The sequence below is a fragment of the Macrobrachium nipponense genome, chromosome 4 (genome assembly GCF_015104395.2).
Source record: "Macrobrachium nipponense isolate FS-2020 chromosome 4, ASM1510439v2, whole genome shotgun sequence".
NCBI lineage: Eukaryota > Metazoa > Arthropoda > Malacostraca > Decapoda > Palaemonidae > Macrobrachium > Macrobrachium nipponense.
Genome location: NC_061100.1, coordinates 75,053,581 through 75,078,580, shown reverse-complemented (window position 1 = coordinate 75,078,580; position 25,000 = coordinate 75,053,581).

Sequence of the window (25,000 nt, the reverse complement as noted above, 5' to 3'; positions counted from 1 at the left end):
GATTGTGGCTGGTGTTGAAAAGGAGTGGTGTAAGCTACTGAGAGGACTTAAAACTTTTTATAGTGGAAACATAACGTCTGTTAGATAAGTAGATGGGAAAGTGATGGGTATGGTGTGAAAGTAGGTCAGTGGAGATACTGTATTAGCCTCCATGGGTAGCTGATAACTTTGTGTGGAGTGATGCGAAATATTACAAAACGGAGAGCAGGGGTAGATGTAATGGTGTGGTGGAGGATAAGAAAATTGCATTTGAGTGAAGTGGGGGATGGTTGATGTTTGCTGATTGGCAGATAGTAAAAAGAGTTGAAGGAACTAATGAAATAGTTTGAAAGAATTTGTAAGAGAAGATATGAGAGAAGATGAGCCGCAGTAAGGTCAGAGAGGTAGATTAAACCAAGAATTTACCGCTGGCGAAAAAATGTTTCACCCTTATGAAGTCGTCTTGATAGAATGATGGACGACTTTTCGGTATAATTCGTAAGTTTTAATAGGTGGGGGGGGAGGTGAGGAATACCTAAAAAGCACGAGATAAAAATAGTGAAACAGGCACTCAATAAGAAGGGCATCAGTGCCTAAGAAGCTCAAAAGTATGTGCAAGATATAGTTAACAGTTGCGTTGCATGCATGGAGTTTGATGAAATACTAATAAGCTTCCTTACAGATATTTGAAGCAGTTTATGTTGCTGAAGCCATGATTAGAATGGATATTGAACGGCAACACCTTGGTCTCACACAATTGCAAGAATACAGCTTAGATAATATTGAACTCTGCTGATGCAGTTCTTATGTCCATGCTGCTATAGATTAATCATACGCTAAGATTATGGAATTTTGATTTTTTTTTAAAGTTCTTTCTTGTTATTTTGGGGTCAGGAATATTTCCATGTTTCCCGAACTTATAGGACTGGTTTTATTCTTTAAATGAGAGAAGTAATTGACTTTCCTTTATCACTTTGCTTTATTTCTCCTGTAATTGACAAACTTGATATTCTATCATCATACCTTTGTTTCTGCTTAGAGTATGCTATATCGGTCGCAATTAATATTCACTGGTAGCTTTCTCTGCTATTGTGGTAGACTTCACTAATCTTTCAGCAAGCATTTTATTCCTTTGATTCTTTTCTTTACTAGGCATTCGTCACTCTGACCTCACTGCAAATAAGATTTTAGATATTTTAGTCAGAAATTATGGGTTATGAGGACTGACACAATTGTCTTTTTTGCACATATTTAAGTTATATTCTATTGTAATTGCTGTTTACTGCGGGCAAACGTTATAATGAAAAGACTTATCATTAAGGAATCATTACCACACTACCTGAAGTATTCCGGAGTTTATGACAATAAGACATGAACTAGAATAAATCACCTTTGTATTGGTACCTCTAGTAGTTCTGGCGATCCATGATTCTAAATAGTGCCAGCAGCTACTGCGACTCAGTGGTCATATCGACTTGTATTATCACACTGGTGGCCGACGTGTTCTTTAGTAGTACTGGTGAAGAATGTAATTGTAAATAGTCATTTTGACCCAAATAGTCACGATAGTCGTCTTGACCTTTAATAGTTTTGCAGACACTAGTTACCTTAAATATACCTGTATCTGACAAAATTTTAATGAATCTTGAAACCTTAATAAAAATGGTTGCCACTGTGCCCTTATTAGTTGTAATGATCTTCGCGGTCCCAGATAACCTTGATGACCATTTCATTATTAGTTAGTCCAAATACCCATGGTCATATTTCATAAAACTGAGGTTAGGATCTTACATAGTCCTGGCCGTCCTTGTAACATAAACAATTTTCTATGACTCTTGTGACCTCAGATAACTGTAGCAAATACTATGGCCTCAGATAACACTAGTGATTCTTGTGTACTAAAATAATTATAATGTCTCCTATGCCCTTTAGTAACTCGAGTGACTCTTGTGGCTTCAATTTTTTCTCATGATTCTAGTGACATCTAATATGTATAGTAAATCTTGGGATTTAATATCACTATAGTGTATCTTATTGCCTTAATTGATTATAGTAATTTTAGTGACTTTTATCACTTAAATTAATTATAGTGACTCTTGTAGCTTTCAGTACTCTTGCTCGCTATTGCAACTTCAAATAGCTTTTGTGGCTCATGATCTTCAAAAGCAGTTGTGACCTTACGTGACTTCAAAGAGCATGATTGACCTTTCGTGATTCAGATAACACGATTGTCCATTCTGACCTATTGTAGTACTGGGGATCCTCGCTACCTCAAAAATTGTACTCCAAAATAATTTTGTCTTGGTGATCCTAATCATATCACCTAGTCCTAAGAATATTTTAGTCAGAATATTTGGCGCACTTGTAATCTGTATCGACTTGGTAAAACTCATTAGCCTGAATAGTCATTTTGACCTGCTTCTGATATTGTCATATGAAACCTCAACTGCCATGAATTGCCATGACAACCAGAAAGCTTGATCTCAGGCAGTTTAATTCTTAATCTGGAACTGAAAGTCAAGAGATTTTATGGAAAATAATCATACTTTGCTACTCGAAAGTTGATCATTTTTTTTTTTTTTTTTTTTATACAAGAAGTATTGCTCTATTGACTACGACCTTCTTGCTCTGCTCGTGGCAGGAAAAATTAAAACCGGCTCCGTCGTATGGAAATTCTAAAGAAAAGTTTTGTTTCTGTTTTAGAAAAAATATGTTATTTTATTTAAAAACGAGATACCAAGAATTCCTTCTGAATGTACGGTACAATTAGATTAATAGATTAAGAAATAAGCATTATTTGTATTTAGTAAAAAAAAAATTCAAAATACTTGTACAATGGAAAAATTTACATTTTTACTTAAGATGAGTTTTTTTTTTCTAACTGATAAATCCAATTGATCTTATGAACGAAAATACCTGATAAATAAAACAAATCGTATTTATTTTTCTTCCCAGGAAAAAAAAAATTCCCTTCGTGTTGTAAGGTTTTTTGCGAGGAAGTTGCTTGCCATACATACATACATACATAGTTTAATACATAATCAACACATTATCTCATTACTCTGGGGCCATGGTGATCATGGAGTTTCTCATTCCCTTCAAATGCTAAGATTAGGAATTCGCTCTCAGTGTCGTTTCCTTAATTCCTGTCAGTCTTCTCTCTGGATCTTGCCTGCATCATTTCCTAAAACAAACTGAAATGCTTCAACAAATAATAAAAAGAATAATAATCAATCAATAAATAAGTAAATAATTAAATTAGTAAATAAATAATAGATAAGATAAGATAAGATAAGATAAGATAAGATAAGATAAGATAAGATAAGATAAGATAAGATAAGATAAGATAAGATAAGAAGATGAAAAGCAGTCATTTCAGCTGTGGCTCTCTTACTCTAGTCTGTTATTATATATGTTTTAGGAATAAGGAATCGTACTTGACTTATTGTGTATTTTGTTAAACAGATAATTGTTAGCGTACATCACAACAAGGTATGCTAAACTTAACAATTATTCTAAATTTTTTAGACTTTGTCTTAAGCATCAAGTACAAATAACAATAATCAGTTCTTCTTTGTCCTTACATGAACATTCCATGTTATAAATATTTCCTACACAAGTTCTTTGTCTTTGTGTTTATTCTCCAGGAATGAATACGTTACATGATAATAATAGAATAGCAATATTGTTAAGTCGACAGTGATAGAGAAAATAACACCGAGCGTAGTGAGAAGTGAAGAAATTAAAACTGGCGAGAGCCTTTGCAATTCTTCTGCATTGCAACACCAGCGAACAACACCAGGCCAACAAGGAACTAGCGAGCATTCCTTCCCTCATCCCCCCCCCTCCCCCCCCCCCCCCCACCACCATTCCTCCTTCCGTTCCCCAGGGCGTCCCCGCCAACGCTGCTGCAACAACACCGCCACAAGAGCCTGATAGCTGCTGGCGGGGCAGACGAGAAAGCATCCCCTGGGAAGTCTTATCATCCGGAGGGGGAAAGATGGAGGTCTGCCCAAAAAGAAATCTCGAAAGAGAGAGAGAGAGAGAGAGAGAGAGAGAGAGAGAGAGAGAGAGAAAAGAAAAAAAAAAAAACTGACAAGAGCGAAAACCCCTCCGCCACAAGATGGATGGGCGCTCATTTTTTCTTCTTCTTTCTCTTTTTGTAAGCTGAGTGACGGCATGAGATTTGTCTGAACTTCAGCGATAGGGCCAGAAAGGGAAATTCAAATAACGTTTATCTATTAACGCTTGTCTCCCACCCCTGATCTCCCTGTCAGGTTTCATTTAGCCCCTGAAAATTTTGATCATGATTTGGTATTAGTAGTGAAAACTTGGAGCTGGTTGGGTAGTGGCTACTTGGTCATTGGTTACAAAAGCATTTGCTGAGATTTAATGCATTTCTATTAGTTTTAATTGCATTTCGATTACAATTTCGTTGTGTTGGCTTTTATTTAATTCTTTTCTTTTTTTTTTTTCATGTACCTTTTTCGTCATGGAAGTGTGGGCCGTAGCAGTAAAGGAAGATAGAATTTTGAATTTTTAATGCAAGGGGAAACGTTATTTTATTTAGCGACACCGAAATTGATATCTAAAAATTTATTCAACTTCAATTAAAAGGGAGGTCGGCAAATTTTCATTTGTTTATTGTGGAACCTAACTTTTAACGTTTCAACTTAACCGTTGTCCGCTAATTTTTGTCATCATTATCCTGATTTTTATCATTCTCAATATGCAAATTATGGAGCAAGCCATATAGGATATTCAGATGTTGAAAAATCAAACAACAGCAAAGGAAAGACGGGAGTAAATTGAAACTGAAGGAGATACAATCAAGCATATAAGGAATTAGAATAAACGCGCAAGTACAGAAAAACAATTCATAGCAAGGTCACGGGAAAGTACTTTGCCTGAGATTAGCCTCAAGATCGCAACCCTTGGTTGTGGAAGACCGAGCTAGTGAGGCTGCGTTGTCGCATCAACTTAATAGAGTAGAGAAACATCAGTGGTGCTGTCTTTGTAGTAATTCCAAGAGCAGCTGCACTTGTATATTAAACTGACAGTCATTTACTGATATTTTACGACTTTGACATGAAGACAAACACAAAAACACAATACACGCACAAATTGAGGTTAGGAATAAATTTATGAAGGGGAATGAAAAAAGAAAAATGAAACAATGAATATGAAAATGGACGGTGGAAGAATGGAAATAAAAGAATAGTGAAAGTATCGGGAAGTAATATTTTGAACTGAATATGTTTATCTAAATCTCAGTTAAGAGATTCAGTAACCTCGGGTGTATACTCGAGAGGTGGAATCTGTGCAATGGGTGTATTATCATCTGTATAAGTAGTAAACTTGTTATTTGGACCAAATAACATATTATACTTATATGTAATGAAAAACAATGGATCAAAAACGCTACTATTGGGAACACTATTGTGTCCATCATTGACTATTCTTTGCTACCTGTCAAGTAATAGACAATTAATATTAAGAAATGGTCTAACATCTTCTAATTATCATGTTTTAAGAATAAGGGCTTCGTGATCAACATGGAAAAAAAACAACACTAAAGCCAAGACCAGCCATACAAAATTCAAGGCCAGGGTGAAGGATTTCTGTAAGACACTAAGAAAAAAATAAATACATAAATAGATAAAAATCATAAGAACTCATATCCTTGCAAAAGCTAAACAGCATGCTGAGGAAAAATGATTGTATCCAACCCAGGCAGTCAGACGTTCTGTCAAAGAACATAATATTTTTTTTTTCTTTTTTATAATGATGGAGTGGGAGAAACAGGGCAGGATTAAGCCGGGGTAGATCTACTACAACCACACTTACCTAATGCAGTAATATGACCAGTTATCAAAATAGTTCAATAAAAATTTATTCTGCTAACTTTTATGAAGTGACAGACAGATTTTGAGCAAGTAATCACATCGTTCCACAAAAAATAACAAAGGGAAAAATACCATTCGAATTTAAACCTACTGAACCATCAAGATTGAGAGAAAATGTCCTAATTCATGGGAATGAAAAAAATAACTATTATGATACAAAAATGAGGCATATGAGTACCTTGTTACTCTAGTTGCTCTCATCTATATCAGCAAAAATTTTTACCTTTTCCTTTAGCAATGGGTGACGGATTCCTCAAGTTTGAATAAAGAAGGAACTGTTTGGTCTAAGTCAGTCGGAGCAGATTCGAAGTTAGCACACTCTTTATGAAGTTTAGTTGTACCAGGAATGGTTACTTATATTTTTAAATCGTACTCTTTTTCCAGCTGATGCATATATTCTTTATAAAAAAAATGGTTCTGTATAATTATATCGTATCGAATCAGAATTTTTTTCTCTCTCTCTCTCTCTCTCTCTCTCTCTCTCTCTCTCTCTCTCTCTCTCTTTTTAAAGATAATACGCCAACTATTTATCCAAGAAAGCATAGCTACGATCTTCACTGAACCATGAATTCTGTGCAATACGATGACTCGCCAAATGAAACGGAACTTGGATATTTATTATCTTGACACCACTGTCATTTGAAGGAACAATAGGTTCAACATCCTTATACAGCTGCAACCAATTTAAAAAAGATCACTCAAAATACCCTTTCATTCAGCTGATGATTTAATATATGTTTTACCAGTGCAGCGTGCATACAGAAAAGCTCAGTTCTAATCTTTATAATAAATAAAACATTATAAAATTAAGTAAAATATTACACCTAACCTCAAACAGATCATTGCTTGAATGAATAACCACCAAGAGATGCAAAACCCCGTCGGGCAGTAAGTGAATTGAATATTCACTTACCAAGGTATGGGAATATCAGTCCAGATCGATATAAGATTGCTTACATTTGGAGGGTAACACTGGGGCCACGACATCTTTTAATGATGGGGAACAGTACACACGTTCCGACTTACGTTGCGTTGTGCTTGTGGCATGAGAGAGAGAGAAGAGAGAGAACGAGGAGAGAGGAGAGAGAGAGAGAGAGAGAGAGAGAGAGAGAGAGAGTGAAGGTCAAACATAAAAGCCCAAATGTGACATGCAGGGCCGGTAGATTAAAACAGAGTACATTTCACTTATAAGTTAATTGTATGTAAAAGTTCATATAAATTATTTCAATTTAGCTGTGATGAGATGGCATGCTGTTTTATTCCTTAGCTGATAAACAATACTCTATCTAGTAGATATTAAGGATTAAAAGTTAATATTAGAAATTCCATGGGACGTGCAACTCATTCCTCTAACTCAGTATAAGGGGGAAAAAAACAAACGGGACTTAAACCCACAGGAAACTTCAAATCTGTCTCTTGAAAGGGATCAGGGGCATAAACGATTATTGAATGGATTTGCTTGTAACAAGAAACTAGGGATCTTTCCCAGATAGTAACCCCCACGAGTTTTACCCCATTATGTTCCTAGTACCTTTGCGGTGTGTTTAGTACAAGCCCGTTAGGGATTACTGTGAAAAAAAAAAAAAACTGTAAATATATCAGAAAAATATTGACTCCCAAGAAATATTAGTCCTAGATAACAGCCCCCGAAAACCCTTGAGTATCACTACCTTAGGAAAGATCCGAAAATAGATAAGACGCTGTGTGAATTTTTCAATTAAGTATTACTATTAAGGCTTAAAGAAACGACTTGAGAGAGTCAGGTTTTCTGTGTGTTACACTTCCATATTCCTTGACTAATAGATATTTCATCTGAAGATGACTGCCAGATTTTATTTTCACAAAGAAGGAAAATGTGAATTTTCATTTCTCTCTTGTACTATTGTGAGTCGTCAACTTTCCGCTTCGTTATACGTGAAATGCTTTCGTTAAATCATTCCAGTCGATGAAATTTAGGATATTTAAATAATGTTATTCTATTTAAGAAAAGAAGCAGTTAAAGATATTTATGCTCCACAAAATACAGAAAGCTGTTGAGTAATGACTCGGCTAAAATTTTCTTTTTTAATCTAATTTTCACTCGATTGTTAAAAGATGAAAAGTGACATTTACTTGAGCAAAATAAACGACTTTCGCTTACAAAGACATCTGTACAGAAAGGGGCATTACAAAATAAATAATAATAATAATAATAATATAAATAATAATATATATATAATATAAAATAATAATAATACAAATAATAATGAATATAATAATAATAATAATAATAATAATAATAATAATAATAATAATAATAATAATAATAATAATAATAATAAAGTACAAGAAGACATTTTGTTGAGGATAATCATAGCACCGTTAGGTGAATCAAACAAGAGCCTATCACCTTTTAAAGGAAAAGTATCATGTGATACCGTAACAAGGTTATAAGAACTGGACTCTGATGTTGCCAAGACACACGGAAGATAGTATAACGTACAAAAGACAATGTTTCGGTTTTCACAAAAAATAAGCAAACGTTATCGTTCACAAACTACACCGGAAAAAAATTCGTAATGGCGTCAAGTCTTCTTGATTTCACAGTAAAGCAAAAGCAACAATAAATATTTGCTAGAACCATAGGATTAGATGGTACTTCCTCTGCCCAACAACTCCGATTCAATCATTTTTGCTTATAAATTCGCAAATGCAAAACGCTGCTTGTTATCATTTGTGATGTCTTGACAACAAACAAGCAATCTATGTTTTGCTGGAATAACACCAGAACCCTATTGCGCACATGAGCTATGACAGTTGCTGAATATTCATGGCTGATGCTGATAACAGATACTATATACAAACCACGTTAGAATGTGCAATATGGAAGAAACAAAATCAGGCGACCGAAGGATTTTGACAGGCGAACACCCAAGAACAAAGCGGTAGGCGGATAAAGCGAATCATTGTGACGGAGAGACGAAAATTAAGTTACTTCGGAGGCAAAGCTGACGAACTCAATCCTATAAATTCATTAAAAAGACGCCACTAAACAAAATAGGGCATTGCGTCTCTCTCGAAAATGTCGCTCTGATTCTGGCATTTCCAGGACGTTTGTCATCGGGATCTCCTGTATAAGATGGGGAAGTCGTCCTACAAAGTCGTCCTTCATTTCGATTTCGTTAAAAAATGGAGGCAATAATGAATCATTTTGGGAAATATATTTACAAGAGCCTTTACTCGATCAAAGGGAAACTACGAAATGGAATTACGCACTCACTCTTAATTCCACTTTGGAAGGCTCCCACCTTCCACAGCGTTGACTCTTTTAATCCAATTTGTGGACATGAAACCGCCACAGCCATCACTATCTCCCCCTTCCCTTTCCTCCCCTCCCCACCCACAGCCGCCCTACACCCCCACCTTCCCTGCGCTTCCCTTTCCCAACCGCTACTACTCCATAACTTCATCCTCCTCTTCAGCTTCAAACTTTGTCGAGTGTTTGCTTTAAATAATGTATTTAAATTGGGCAAGTCTGTCAAGCCCATGATCTGACGTCACTCCAGAGTGCCACTTGTGAGTGACGAGGGACGCAAGAAGCCTCCCGGCCTCCTAGCCAATGTCGGTCTAATGCAGCTCTTCAATAAGGGCGCCATTTTGGTGGTTCTCATACTTGAGGTCTTCGACCATAGGGACTTTAAGGTGGCAATATAACATTCATCCTCAGGGTAAACATGCATAATAACCTATGAAACTACTACACGATTACGAAAACTCAAAATTGCCTTCATTCCCGTAGGAAAAATGTCGAAAATGACATCAACTCTTCTCCCAGAAGCTACCAGAGACTGACCATCATGCAATTGTCAAATTTCACAACCGGAGGCGCCGAAGCGTACAGAATAAAAGCGAAGCGAAGTTGGGGACGCGACGGTCTAGGTATTTTAGTGGTTTTCGTACAAGACACACATGAAGAAGTCCTCTTAGATTTGCATAGTTTAATGTGTGTCGCTGCAATGCTCTCTAGGGACCCACACACTTTGACGCGGGATCCAATTCCCAGAACTTAGAGAATTGGAGAGTTCAAGGCCTCACGGACCCCCAGGGCTACCGAGCAGGGATAGATGAATGAATGCGTGAATAGATGGTGAATGGACAGCTACATGGATAGGGAAAGGAATGGAAACAAGGACGATTGATGGAAGTGGCAAAAGATGAAACAAATGGCTTTGCTGATGAACTGCGAGAAATATGATGAAAATTAAACACCCTACGAAAATAAAATAACGTAAACCAAACAACAGATGATGTATATGGGATAAGAAAAAAATAAAAATAGAAAATAAACTGACTATATTAAAGGACTAGTTTTAAAAGGAAAATGTTTATTGCGTTGTTTTCTGTGTTAAACCAATAATATTCTATTTGTACTTAAACTTGTCCATGTTTAATTTTCCTTCAGTTTTGCGTGTTAAATGTAATGTTTGCCGACCAACATCCCTTTGTGAATTGCTATTCATATTTATTTTTTTTTATTCTCTTTTTATACAGCGCTTTATTCTAACCAACTAAGACTAGGAGATACCTGAAATATTTCCTTTAGAAATAATACCAAACTAATTAAACACCGAAAAAAGGTCAGATTCATAACATACCTTTGCCTTAGGATTTTTATGACAAACTATTTGCTACCTCTCCATCAGGACCTTACGTGAACTTTGCTTTTAAACATGGAAAATCAAGTATTTACGAACAGTATACCATCTGAAATATATACCCTGAAAGTCTCCCATATTAGTGCATTTCTAACAATTCAGCAAAAAGCTCTCTCTCTCTCTAAGTCCATATGTGCTCATGTATCTATTTATTTATTTATTTATTTTCTTATTGCTTATTTTACATCACCTTGGTTATCAAATGACGTCTGGAAGAGCAACAGCAGTTTTCCAAAACTACTCGTTTCTTCGATGACTTTATCTTTTATTTATTTGTTTATTTTTGTTACGTTGAGTGTATTTTGAACGTGGGAGAATTCTGGTAGTCTTAGAGGAGACAAAGGAACAAACACTGCTACCTTGTAGTAAATATGATAACGTTCAATGAGCAAAATGTTTCTAGTATAGCCATTAAAATTGTTTTTCTTTTTTTGCCATTGTAGTATTTAATTTAAGTCTCTCTCTCTCTCTCTCTCTCTCTCTCTCTCTCTCTCTCTCTCATCTCTCTCTATATATATACTATATATATATAGTATATATATATATACTATATATATATTATACATATATATATATATATATATATTTATAGAGAGATAGATATTTTAGAGAGATTGAGAGAGAGAGAGAGAGCAGAGAGAGAGACTATATTTTAGATATATATCTATATATATATATATATATATATAGATAATTATATTATATTTATATATATATATTATATATATATATATAGATATATATATATATAATTTACTATAACACAATAATTACAATAGATAAAATCTTCGAACTTAAACACGGGTAGAAAATATTTTGATATAAGGATTCGATAATCAGAGGATAAATATAGTTATCTATGAACTATAAAATGACCGACCGAAATATATCCACATCTACTTCCCCCATGCCAGAGAAGCACCACTTGATACCAGTTTCGTAAATAACTACCTAAGGTCGTTTCTACTTTTAGAGACAGTTTGCAAATAACATCAATCGAAATGTAGATGACCAGGTGCTTCCAAAGGTCACCAGACCAAACCTAGATGACTGAGATCGTTTTCAAGTGAATGATTCATGAGACGCAAATCAGTCTAACATTTTTTACCAACTCTTATTTTTGGTAGGCTACTCGAAGGGTTTTCATTTTCTGAAGGGGCTGAAATAGGTATGTGAATGGTCGCTTTGCTTTATTCATGAATACTGAGCTAATGTCTGGTGAGCTCAGAAGATCAATGGGTTTATTATATTGACTGAAATACGATTATATTTGCACAAGGTGCTTTCATCTTTAAGGTCCAAATAATATAGGCTAGGGATAATTTTGAAGTTATTTCTGGAAGTAAGCTGTGTAATTTCTGGCTCTAAAAGACTTCGTCAAGAGAAATCTTTTGATCTGGCATTACTGAACTGTCAGTCCAATTGATAATGTGAAAGTTTTCCCTTGGAAGAATGAATAATTTCAAGAATGACCTTAAATATAAAATCACAGATTTAATTACCGATTAGTTACCGTATAAATATTGTCTATGTTTAATGGTTTTTTTGAAAACATTAATTTTGCTAAAAGCTTTTTTGTTTACCAAGAGGAGAATATATAATTATAGTACTGTATTTTAATTTTTGGTGGTCAGTCTCTTCCCCTGTAAAATCCTTTAATTGATCCCACCCTGCTTTAGAGCCGTTTGGCCTAATCTTTTGTAAAACATCTTTAGTTTGGTAGGTCCACTAATTCTTCAACTATGTTGGATTCCAAGTGAATCTGTCATTTTGTAATTGCCATCCTGAGGGATATCTGTATGTTATCTGTTAATTACACGAGCTTTATTGTAGGCTTACTTTTATATTCTCGTTACTATACATACTATTTTTACATCTTGTGACAGACAATTTTGCTTTTTTTGCATATGCCTATCTTGTCATGGTGAGGGACTGCTCTTATTTTCATAATAATTGTGACTAATACTTTCGCATATGCGAATTCCATTAATATCCTGATTGACTGCTTGATATTTTACCAGTCCATGTGGCCAACACTTTCCGCCCACATGGCAAATAAATCTGAAGCATTGTTTTATGTGACTGCTTTTGTCTTTCGAGTTGTTGACTGCTTTTGTATTTTACCAGTCCGCGTGACCAAGATTTTTACAGCCTCGTGACAAATGAATTTTCTGTATTTATATATGTGCATATCATTACAGTCTGTTAGCTGCCGTTTAACTTTTCAGTTTGTTGACTGCTTTGTATTTTGGTAGTCCGTGAGGCCAATATTTTACGACCTCACAACGAATGTTTATAGTCTGTTGACTGGCACTCCATATCCTTCTATTTCCATTCAGGGAATCCACTTCAAATCACAGTAACTTGTGATTCTTAGCACCCGTTGGCAACGAATACTTCTACCTTCTTCGCTGTGCAGAGAATTTGTAATCCCTACAGTAGGAACTTACATCCTAGAGGTGTTTCCTTCCGACTTAGTGGAATCTATTTGGTGTTATTCTGTCCTTTAGGGATATGATTCCCAGGCAGTGTCTGGCTATTTCGGAGCCTAGGTCTCGCACAATTTAAAGGCACTGTGCCTACCATTCCTAGAACTCTCGGACCCATTCCTAGTACCCCAAGGGACTGCATTTCAAGGGCTTAGTGCTTATGTTACACTTAGAAATTCCCATTCGTGCTCTCACAAACCCATTCCTCCAAGATGGTGAACAACCCTGTACTAGAGGAAATTAAAGCTTTTACTGAAGCTGGGAAAGCCACGGACCTAAGGGGCCAAGAATTAGCTACCTGGGTAGCCGAGGAGAGGGAAAAAGCGTGAGTAGAGAAGGAGAACAAAAGAGTTAAAAAGGAGAAGGAAAAAACAGAAAGTGATGGAAAGGGAATTCCACGAGAAGAGAGAAGTAGCTGCAAGAGTAGAAAGGGAGAAAGAAAGAGTGGAAAAGTAGAAGAAAGGGCAAAAGAAAAGGAATTCCAAGAGAGAAGGGAAGCAGCAGAAAGGGCTCACCAACTGTCTATGGCCGATGCTGGCATACAGCCCTCTACAACCAGGACATCACACGCCACCCTTAGTAGCATGGGCACCCTATCTGACTGTGGAGCGAGTCCGGGTCGGAGGACTGGCTCGACCACATCAAAAAGGTCCTGGTAAACTTCCAATCTCCTCCCTCCAAAGCAGGCCTCATCTTGGGAAAACACCTTGAAGGCAAGGGGGCCATCGCCTTCCAAGCCCTCCCTGTTCACGAGCAAGAGCTCGAGTTAGGGAGTCCAAAGCCTTCGAAATAACCCCCAATAGGTGGAGAGAAAAAGGGAGAAGGGTGCTGAAGGAGTCCAGACAGACATTGTCAGAATGGGTCTCGAAGAATATGCCTGCCCTCCAGATGTGGACAAGGGCATCCAAAGCTGCTTCTGCAGAATAGGTCCTCAAACCCTTCCAGTTGGAGGATTTCCTAACATATGCCCCTCCTGAACTTGCTACTTACTTGGTGGATAAAAATCCAAAAACAATTGCAGAGGGTTGTAAGTGGGCGGATGTTTGGGAAACCCACCACCCACTACAGAGTTCATTGATCAAGAAAATCCGCCCTGTTGCTCCCCCTCTTGCCAACTCACAGACAACGCTGCACCAAAACAATCAGCCGCGTAAGCCAGTGTGCGGGTGTTGTAACAAACCTGGGGACTCCTCAGAGCAGTGCCTCTTTAAGCCAGATCCTCCGCTGTCAACAATAAGAATAATAGCCATTGGCCGAGGAACAACCGGTCAAAGCCTGATTTTAGCTGGAGCTTTTGTGACTCACGCAAAGTGCATGGGCACACCTCTGCCTGGGCTCACTGCCCCAAGAACGCCGCCGCTCCTGCCATTGTCATGGTAGTGACGGACCAATCAACTCTAGGCCCTCCAGCTCAGGGCCCCATATTTGTTGCACCTCCCAGGGGTCATTATCCTCCCCACAAGGGCTGAGCATCTGGTGACTCTGGTGTGCAGATATCCATGATTAGAAAGGATGAAATTCCTCCTGGAGTGAGGATTGAGAGGCATAAATTACTTTCAATTGAAAGCCTCAACCGTGTTAAAATGTTCCTTCCCACTGTCCAGTTGAGGATCATATGACCTCACTGTTCGAAAATCTGTACTTTGGCGGTGGTTACATACATTACTGGCGAGTATGACGTCTTGCTAGGACAAGATATTAAGCCTCCTATTTTTGAACAGTCTCAGGGCTCCCACCCTTACCTTGCTCCAGACCAATTTTGCAGTCCTACGAAACCTACCCCTCCACAGTCAGTGCCACTTGAGGGCATCAGGCAGTGCCATGCTCCACCCTTTATGTGTGTTGAGCCACATTTGAATCCTCTTACTCCACCAGGAATGGCCTCAGTGCCAGTGCCAAGGAAAGATTCAAGTCTTCATCATGAAGCTCCTTGTCCCAGCTACTTCTTCGTAGCCACTGGCTTGACTCCACTACCGACGTCGGAAGTAGTGGGAGGGCCAATTCCACCAGAGTTCCGCAGGACACATCTGACCATAGTGGAAGCTCCACCAAAGGTGCAACCTCGCAAATAGCCCCAGAGTCAGTCATCCAAAATCAGAAATCCATAATCACCTCCTCTCTTCCTCTTTGTCAGCAGCTATCCAGTCTGAGCGTAAGGACCCCACCAATCTTCAGTTGGTCGAAGAATGGCAGGGACCGAGTCAAGCAGTGCTAGGCACAGGGGTGAATGCCATTGTTCCAACTATCTCAGCAGTTGGAGCCGATGCTATTACGGCATCTTCTACAGACTTGCATCTATCAAGTCCCCACCGGGCGTTGTCAAACCGACCTTGGAGAGGTCAAAGGAAGAAAGGTAGAGGACACTGAGGATTTCAGAAACCTTGGAGGAGCCAATAGGCTCTCTCTGCACTAGTGCCCTGGAACAGTGCCATATTCTTTTAGAGAATTCTGGCGCTTATCTATCTAGGGGAGAGTGCCTGATTCTGCTACTTCAACTTCTTTGTTATTCCTCTTTTGCGACTGTTTCTATTTTTTGTACTCTCTATATCCTTACCTTTATAATTCCCATCCTTCTTAGGTTTCTTAGGCTTAGCCTTTATAATTTCATTCCTTTTTAACCTCTCAGGCACCTTTCCCTACTGTATGCTCTGTTTGGGCAGCGCCCACTTGCCAGCGAAATCTGGCATTAGAAATTCGTATGTCATTTAGAACTCCTATGATGGCATCTGTGAGCTTCAAGTGATACCCTTTAAAAAGTCCCCAGACTTCCCACAATAAGTGCCAACTCTGGCACTGTATTTATTTAAGGAGACTAAAACACACTTATAGCCAGATAGAATGCGTTTTGTTTAGCATGACCTACTAAGGCAATACTGTTAAAAGCATGGCTTCATTTTGCACGTTAATCGTTTATTTTAAGTGTGTGATCAATAATTCCCCACTCTCTATTATTTGTGTTTTCTTTATTCTTCATCGAGAATCACACCTTCCTTCTAAGTTCTATCTTTATTTTTAAGATATTTTCTGTTCCCTCGGAAGAAACTACATTTTGTCATGTAACTCAATAACCCCTCTGGCACTGGGTCATTTGTAATACGAAGCCACAAGGTCCCTAACATCCGTATGAAACACATTTGTAATGCCTCTTCAGGGGCAATTAACAGCATGAAATGCCTTAGGTTAAATAGATGGTGTTCATATATGATAAAACTAAGAATATTTTTAACCCTTCTAGAATAAGCTCAGAATAAGTAAAGTTTAGTGAAATCAAGTTTTATTCTCACTTAGACATTATACTGATTTAATATTCAATTTAAGTACAATAATTGTGATAAGTATAAGCTAATCTTAAGAATAATATGATTGGGTAAGATAATATTCAGTTTAACTATAAAATGATGACCCTTGAGTTGTTGTTGTTCAATTTTACTTCAAGGGACTTTCCCAAAACAACTTTAAGTAATTGTCACTTAGTAAAACTATCTTGCAAGATGCCCAGTAGCAAACTGATTTGCACATAACTCGTGGTTTGGTTGCGAGTCAATAAGAGTACGTGGTTGTGTTACATGACCACAAAAAGTTTCGTTAATTGAAGTCTAATGTGATCAGATTCCTTAAAGGGGAGGGAAAAAGATTTGCTTTATTACCAAATGATATTCGCCATTTCAACCCATCTGGGATTGAAATGACTCTCAGTTTGGGAACATTATATATTTTCCCCATTTTGCCATTCAGTAAAGCAAATTTGGATAAAGAGAAGCCACAAGGCATATCTCTCTCTCTCTCTCTCTCTCTCTCTCTATCTCTCTCTCTCTCTCTCTCATCTGTGTTTCTCTCCTTTCTTTTGTCTGCCACTCGCCTGCTCTTTACAGGAAAAGGCTGACGTCTGCCTCCAAAAGCCACCTGAGGTATACGAAGTCAACAAAAGCAGGTCACTGAGGAGAGTTCGTCCTCAGTCCAGGTCATACCTCCCTCAAAAACGCTCAAGTTCAGAGCTCCTCGCGTCTGCAGGGCTCCCCCTTTGTCCCCCTCCCTTGTGTATCACGTGACTGCCTATTCTGGACCATTGTCTGACGAATTTGGAGCAAAGTTCACTTCCTTCATTGGCGCCCTTAAGAAGTGTAATTGAACGATCAAATACGGTAAAGTACGGGTATAGGTTGCAGTCACCTTTGTCTCTTGCTTTTCTTTTCTTTTTTAACTTTTGGGCTTGTGCGATCGTTCATAGTCGTCCCTTGTCATCCCCCCACGGCTGAGGCTCCCTTGTTCTATAAAGCTAATTTAATTTAAGCGCTGTGTTTCTCTCGTCTGTGACTTAATAATGGTCATTGCTTGAATATCCTCCCGGTATTAGCAGTGATAAGAAACTATACTAAGGGAGATACCGTAATTCAGTGTCTGTGTTTCAAACCCTCCCATTCAATACAATAACGTTCTGTGAAGTAATTCAGTCATTTCTTGTCCTTTGAACGGAATTCTGAGAACATAAGATTTATATTAAAGCAAGTCTGAATATTTGGTAGCATCACTGAACGTGTTCAGTCCTTCATGTGACACACATGTTTATAGAGCAGTACCGTGTTTCAGATATCCTATCAACTTCATTCCTGCTGTGAGAGGTGGATCTTCCTCTCCTTAGATGCTCTGGGCCTTATATATTCACGCTCCAAGTACTCAGCACGTGTTTCCAGTGCTACAAGCAGCTGTTGTCATCATAAGTAGCGCCCGTACTGGCGCCCCTGAGCACATAGAGTAATGACTTTGTAAATATACCCCCTATAAATTCGATCCTTAAAGTTTCCTTTCCTTTTTCCCTTGAAATCTAATCTCGGCCCTAAGCCTTAACTTCTGTCTATAAAGTAGACTGCATAAGACCTTCCTTTTGATAAAGTCAGATATGTTTAATCCGGTGGACTGCCTTCAAGTCCAGATTTAGTTTTATATATATATATATATATATATATATATATATATATATATATATATATATATATAATATATATATATATATATATATATATATATATATTATATTATATATATATATATATATATAGATAATCGATAGATAGATAGGATGATAGACAGATAGATATAGATAGATAGATAGCTTCGATATATATATAGGATATATATTATCTATATCATATTATATGATATATATATATAATATATATATTCTATATAAGATTAGATTAGAATGATAGATAGAAGATAGATAGATAGATACTATTAATATATATATAATGTGTGTATATTATATGAGATTATGATAATATATATATATAGATCTAGATACGATAGATAGATAGATAGATAGATAGATTAGATAGATAGATAGATAGATAAGATAGATTAGATAGATAGATAGATAGATAGTTAGATAAGATAGAATAGATATAATATATAATAGAGGAAGACGATACATATAGTGTGTGTGTATATATAATATATTATATATATATTATTATTTATATATATATATATATATATATATATATATATATATATATATAATATATATATATACAACAAGGAGCTGAAGGAGACGTCATGTACCAGTAATTGTCCATTTATTAAACAAGCTGACGTTTCGAGGACACAGCCTCATTTTCAAAGCTGAAAAACGTAATTATAATATATAAGAGACTTAAGAATTAAGAAATTTACAATTTAAAAGATTTTTACACTTTAAACAAAAATTAAAAAATTAAAAAATTTAAAAAAAACTAAAATGCAACAGACAGAATGAAAGAAATAAACCGCTACCTTTCAGGACGGGTACAGTGTTGTGGAGGTAGTTTGATTGTTTAAAGGAGGAACAAGCTTCTTAATATATAACGATTCGGCTATTGCTAATTGATGAGGTGAGGTGGCTCTGGAGAGAATTTTAAAATGTTTATATTCAATATCTTGTTTAAATTTTTTGGCATGATCGCGTATATTAGAAAATTCAGGATTAGTTAATTTATTGCCTGTTCTGTAACTAACTCCCCGATGACAATCAATTCTAACTTTTAGTAGGCGACGAGATGCCCCCACATATTTCCCCACCTTACATTTGGGGCAAGTATATAAATAAACGACATTGGAAGTCATCAAGGAGCTTAGTCTGTCTTTATGTTTAAAAAGCGATGCAATGGTTAACGGGTTCTTTGGTATAACTCTACTGTTAACTGCCGGAAGGTGACGGTGAATAAGGTCATTTAACTGAACATAAAAGGACTTATCATGAATAAAAGGAATACTGAAGTAAAATGCCAACTTGGGTACAGTAGGAATATTAAAAACAGGAACAAACTTACGATTAAGAAAATTATACAATTGTTTAAAAAAAAGCTTGGATGGGTAGCAATTTTCTAAAAAATAATTTTGGAGAAATGATATTTCTTGGTGGAAACCAGACCAAGTGGAGGATAAAGTATAGGCCCTGTGGAAGAGAGTACTTAAGGAGTTTAGTTTGAAATTAAAATGACAACTGCTATAAAAATTTGTACCTAAGCCGGTAAAGGTTTGTTTTCTAAAAATAGAAGTACAGAAGCCCTGCTCGTTACGGGACACAAGTATATCCAAAAATGCAAGTTTATTGTTTTCATCGTAATCGATCGTGAATTTAATGTTGGGATGGGCTACATTGGCGTATTCAAGAAACTGATCGGCTTGCTCTTTAGTTCTAAAAAGTAAGAAGGTGTCGTCTACGTATCGTTTGTAAAATAACGGCAGAAAAGAGAGGGGACAGTTGTCCAGCAACTGTTCCTCTAGATGGCACATGAAGATGTTAGAAAAAACTGGGCCAAGAGGACTGCCCATGGCCATACCTTCAACCTGAGTGTAAGCTGTATTATTAAAAATAAAGGCAGTGTCCTGCACTGCCAGTTGCAACATTTTCTTAAAATTATCATAATTAAAAACGTGAAATAAAATATCTCGTTGGGTAAAAATTTTGTCTAAGATTATTTGTATTGTCTCTTCCACAGGGACATTGGTAAAAAGAGACTCCACATCCAAGCTTACCATAAATAAATCAGAATCTTGCATAAGAACGTTGTCCCTAAATTGTTCGGAATTTTTGACTGAATAATTATTCATAGAAAATTCATTCAACAAGGGCACCAAAAACTTAGCCATCTTATAATTAGGGGTTTCGTAGGAAGCAAGAATTGGTCTAATAGGGACACCGTCCTTATGCACTTTGGGTAAACCATACATTGTTCCATAAGAACCACCAGTACTCATCAAATTCTGGTAAGTGTCGTTGTCAATTATCTTATTGTCAAATGAACTTTTTAGAAACCTATTGATACGATCTTCTAATCGAAAAATAGTGGCAAAATCCGGTACACCAATCCTTTTAAATTTTGACGTGTCATTTAAAACACTCAACACAAAAAATGTAAACAAGATATTGAATATAAACATTTTAAAATTCTCTCCAGAGCCACCTCACCTCATCAATTAGCAATAGCCGAATCGTTATATATTAAGAGGCTTGTTCCTCCTTTAAACAATCAAACTACCTCCACAACACTGTACCTGTCTTGAGTGTGCCCCTGTCTCTGTTTTTTATGTCATTAGGTCCTTGGTTCCCGTCCTGAAAGGTAGCGGTTTATTTCTTTCATTCTGTCTGTTGCATTTTAGTTTTTTTTTAATTTTTTAATTTTTTAAATTTTGTTTAAAGTGTAAAAATCTTTTAAATTGTAAATTTCTTAATTCTTAAGTCTCTTATATATTATAATTACGTTTTTCAGCTTTGAAAATGAGGCTGTGTCCTCGAAACGTCAGCTTGTTTAATAAATGGACAATTACTGGTACATGACGTCTCCTTCAGCTCCTTGTTGTATGTTGGTTGATAGCAACGCTTCCCATATCCATCCATATATATATATATATATATATATATATATATATATATATGTAAACATTGCTTTGTAAAATGTTAGACCACATGGGAATTGCGCAGAATTTCACAAAGTTTCATCAGCAGCTTCTAGAACGTACTTCGATCAATTACGTCATTGTTGTATCTTGGCTCCTAAATGATTCTGTGTAAGATCCAGTTCAGCATTTTCAGCAAGTGATGTCATTCTTTTCTTTCTAAAAGATTTCATGGTGTCTTTTAGAATTTTGCTCTCTCTCTCTCTCTCTCTCTCTCTCTCTCTCTCTCTCTCTCTCTCTCTCTCTCTCTCTCTCTCTCGCTTTTTAAAGGAATTTATAAAATTGCAAAATGATTTAATTGCAAGATGATTGCAGAGAATCTTGGCCACAAAATGTTTCACCTTGTAGATGTAAAGTGGAAGAAAAAAGTCCGATTTCAAATAGACAATGATTTTTTATTCTCTTTTCCAGTACAGTTTTTTACATACATATTAACTAAATTACCTTCTAAACATCTTTCATCGATTAACTCTTCGAAGTCACAAAGCTGAGAGCTTTACGCGAATTTACTACACCTAAAAACTAAGATTCCTCTCTCTCTCTCTGTCTCTCTCTCTCTCTCTCTCTCTCTCTCTCCTCTCTCTCTCTCTCTCTCTCTCGCTTTTTAAAAGGAATTTATAAACTTGTAAAATAATTAGATTTTAAGATGATTGCAGAGAATCTTGGGCACAAAATGTTTCACCTTGTAATAACACCAAACATTATGGGATTGAGTGACACAGAACCAGGAAGTTCCCATGCAAAGGTAGATTTTTTTTTTTTTTCAAATCTAATCCTAGGGACCATCTGCGCTGGTTCTCTCTCTCTCTCTCTCTCTCTCTCTCTCTCTCTCTCTCTCTCTCTCCAGATCGAAGGATTTTTAACTTGAAAAAGTGATAGTTAGTGACGTTCCTTAAATTTTTTTGAAGAGAGTTATGACAGGGGAAACATTTAAAGTTGTTTGATGGAGTGATGTCCTTTAATTAACTTTGTCTGATTTATCGAATGTTTAATATGCTTTTTGAAGGATCACTGCTGCCTTTAGAGTACTCAGTCGTACTTTAACTATTATGTATGTTCAAGTATCTGGCTGCTGTGAGGTAACTTTGAATTCTATCAACTCTTCTAAGTCACAAACTGAGAGCTCTACGCGAATTTACTGCACCTGAAAACTAAGATTCTTCCAAAATTAAGCCATATCCTGTGATTAAAGAACATATTTGATATATGGTAACAAAATTGTAGTTATGTTGTTTAGACACTTTTTTTTCCTCCTTCTCCACTTCCCTGCCAGCATTTCTGAGGCCAACATTCTTCAGTTCTTTTATTTCTTCTCTAAGCCATCAATCTTGTGTCTTAAACGTGTTATCATAGTATCCTTCTAATTTAATATACATAGAATATTACTGTTTTCCTTTATTTAGTCCATCTTCATATCAGTAAGAGTCTTGCTAGCCAACTCAAGTTTAATGACTTGGTCTCTGAAATTGTTTTATTTCTTTGTTACAGCTAAGTTCGTTCGCCTTTCGAATATATTTGATTTAGTTCGAGGGATCTTCCCTGCGGTCTCTCAGATTCTCGATTTTCTTTTATGCACTATTCTTTATTCTTTTATTTTCATCCTTTAATTTTCAAGATTCTCGCTCCTTGTCAATAACTTGCGGTTGCAGATCGTCAGGCTGATTACTTAATGTGTTGCGAGTCTTCACCATCCGCTGTACTTCTTTATCCAAGCCATTCTCCTTTACTTTCTCTTTTCCAGTTTCATCTTCAACTCTACTATCTGCTTCGCGTAGTCGTTCACCATCTTTCTCTATAGTGGCTTTATCATTAGTACCCATAAGATTCGTGTGTTCTTTGTCTTAACTTCTCGACCTAAACTTATATATACATATATATTATATATATATATACAATATATATTAATATATATATATATATACATATATATATACAGACATCGACAGATATATATATATATATATTATATATATTATATATATATATAACTAATATATAATATATATGATTCCATGTAAGTCTTCGTGGATGACTTTTTTTTAAATTGGTAAACTGTAAAAACAATGAAAAAGAGAGAAGAGCAGCACAATTTTTAATGTATATAATATTTGCACAAATGAAAACAATGTTACAATCAACAGTGCAACGATAAAAAACATTGTTTACTCCAACAACGCTTTGGATATAAACATTAATTCTGGTTTTGTTAAGGAGGCTTTTGTGATCATATCAATGTCAGTCAAGGCACGTATAAACTTGATCCAATTCTAAGAATATATATATATATATATATATATATATATATATATATATATATATATATATATATATATATATATATATATATATAATACAGAAAAAACTGAAACACTAGTTAGGTTTCTGATTTTTAAATTATTTGGTTCTTAAAACTGTAAATATTAAAACAGACGTTGTTTGCACCACTCCTACTGCCCAGGTTGTCTCTCTTTCTCCTGCCCAGGCATTGGAAGGAAGAACCCCCATTGCAGGTGCCGATGCAGAAGTTTTGGACGATGGAACAGCCGAACACACAGAGGAGGTAGTTCAACCACGACGATCGGCTCGTTCTTTTGGCCAGACATTTGAACGAGGGAATAACATAATTAAGAGAGTTTGTTTTGGTGGTTATCTCCCTTGGAGACGTTTCCAGAGTCCTGCCTGTCCATCGTAACTTTTTTGTATATAATTTTTGAAAAGGAAAATCAGTACGGCTGATGAGGTCTACTGATCAAGTAGACGAAAGCTCCCGTCCTTTATGTATTTTTAATACACATTTTACATAATTGTGGACTTTGATTACTTGAATATATATATTATATATATATATATATATATATATATATATATATATAATATATATATATATATATATATATATATATACTATATATATATATTATATATATATTATATGTTTGTCTGTGCGTGTTTGATTATGTCTACTAACAAATACGTAAAGTATAATATATATATTCACACAATTATGTTCAAAATTATATTTGGTTGGGCATATGGAAGCATGTACATTAAAAAAGACAAAAGTTTAGGATAATGTTCATGATCCTTTATCCGTGGAAACTTTAAAGAAAAATTACCATAATTTCTTCATTTCTATACATTTTGCCAGAAATACAATTTCACTTGTTGTGCAGCTTTGGAAGCATTCTAGATAAAATTTGAGGTCCAAGATTTCTTTTTAACTTGGGGAACCCACGTCTGGAATATGCAGAAGAAGAAGAAGAAGAAGATGAAGAAGAAGAAGAAGAAGACGACGACGACAGCCTTCTTTAAGTCTGTGTCGCTTTTCTGTGTCTTTTGGGTATATCACAATTTCACTAATATACTTAATTTATTAAAGTTTTTACTGTAAATATATAATTGGATTTAAATGTATGTTGGCATCTATTTTCGGTTTAAAAGGTTCAAAAGGATATCTCTATTCAAGAGCAGTACGTATGTATGTATGTATGTATGTACGTATCCACAAGCAAGCGCTGGTTTGGGTACTTATGAAAATATTTGCAAATAGCTATACATATGTCTGTCTTCATGTAGTATATGAATATTTGTTTTTGCATACACGTATTCAAATGCATATGTAGAACCAAATAATTGTGACCACATGAATTTATGTAAATTTGTGGGCGTGCAATTAAGTGTGCTTCATTATACCATCAACCATTTTTCGTTGATTTGTAGTGAAATAGAAGGAACGAAAATACTTCATATTTCATCACCCTTCGACAACATGAAATATGAAGCAAGAGGAAAAGGAAAATTACAGCCATGGACTAGAATCAACTCATTTAATCAGACCTGCATGTCATATTCTTGTAAAATGTTGAACCCCCTTTTTTATCATTGTATCCTGAATCCAAATTCTTAACAATTTTGAAGGCGCAGGTTTTTGTCACTTGCAGTGACCCATAGGGATTTGGTCAAGTGTGTCCCACACAACAGCCCATCTTAATCTAGG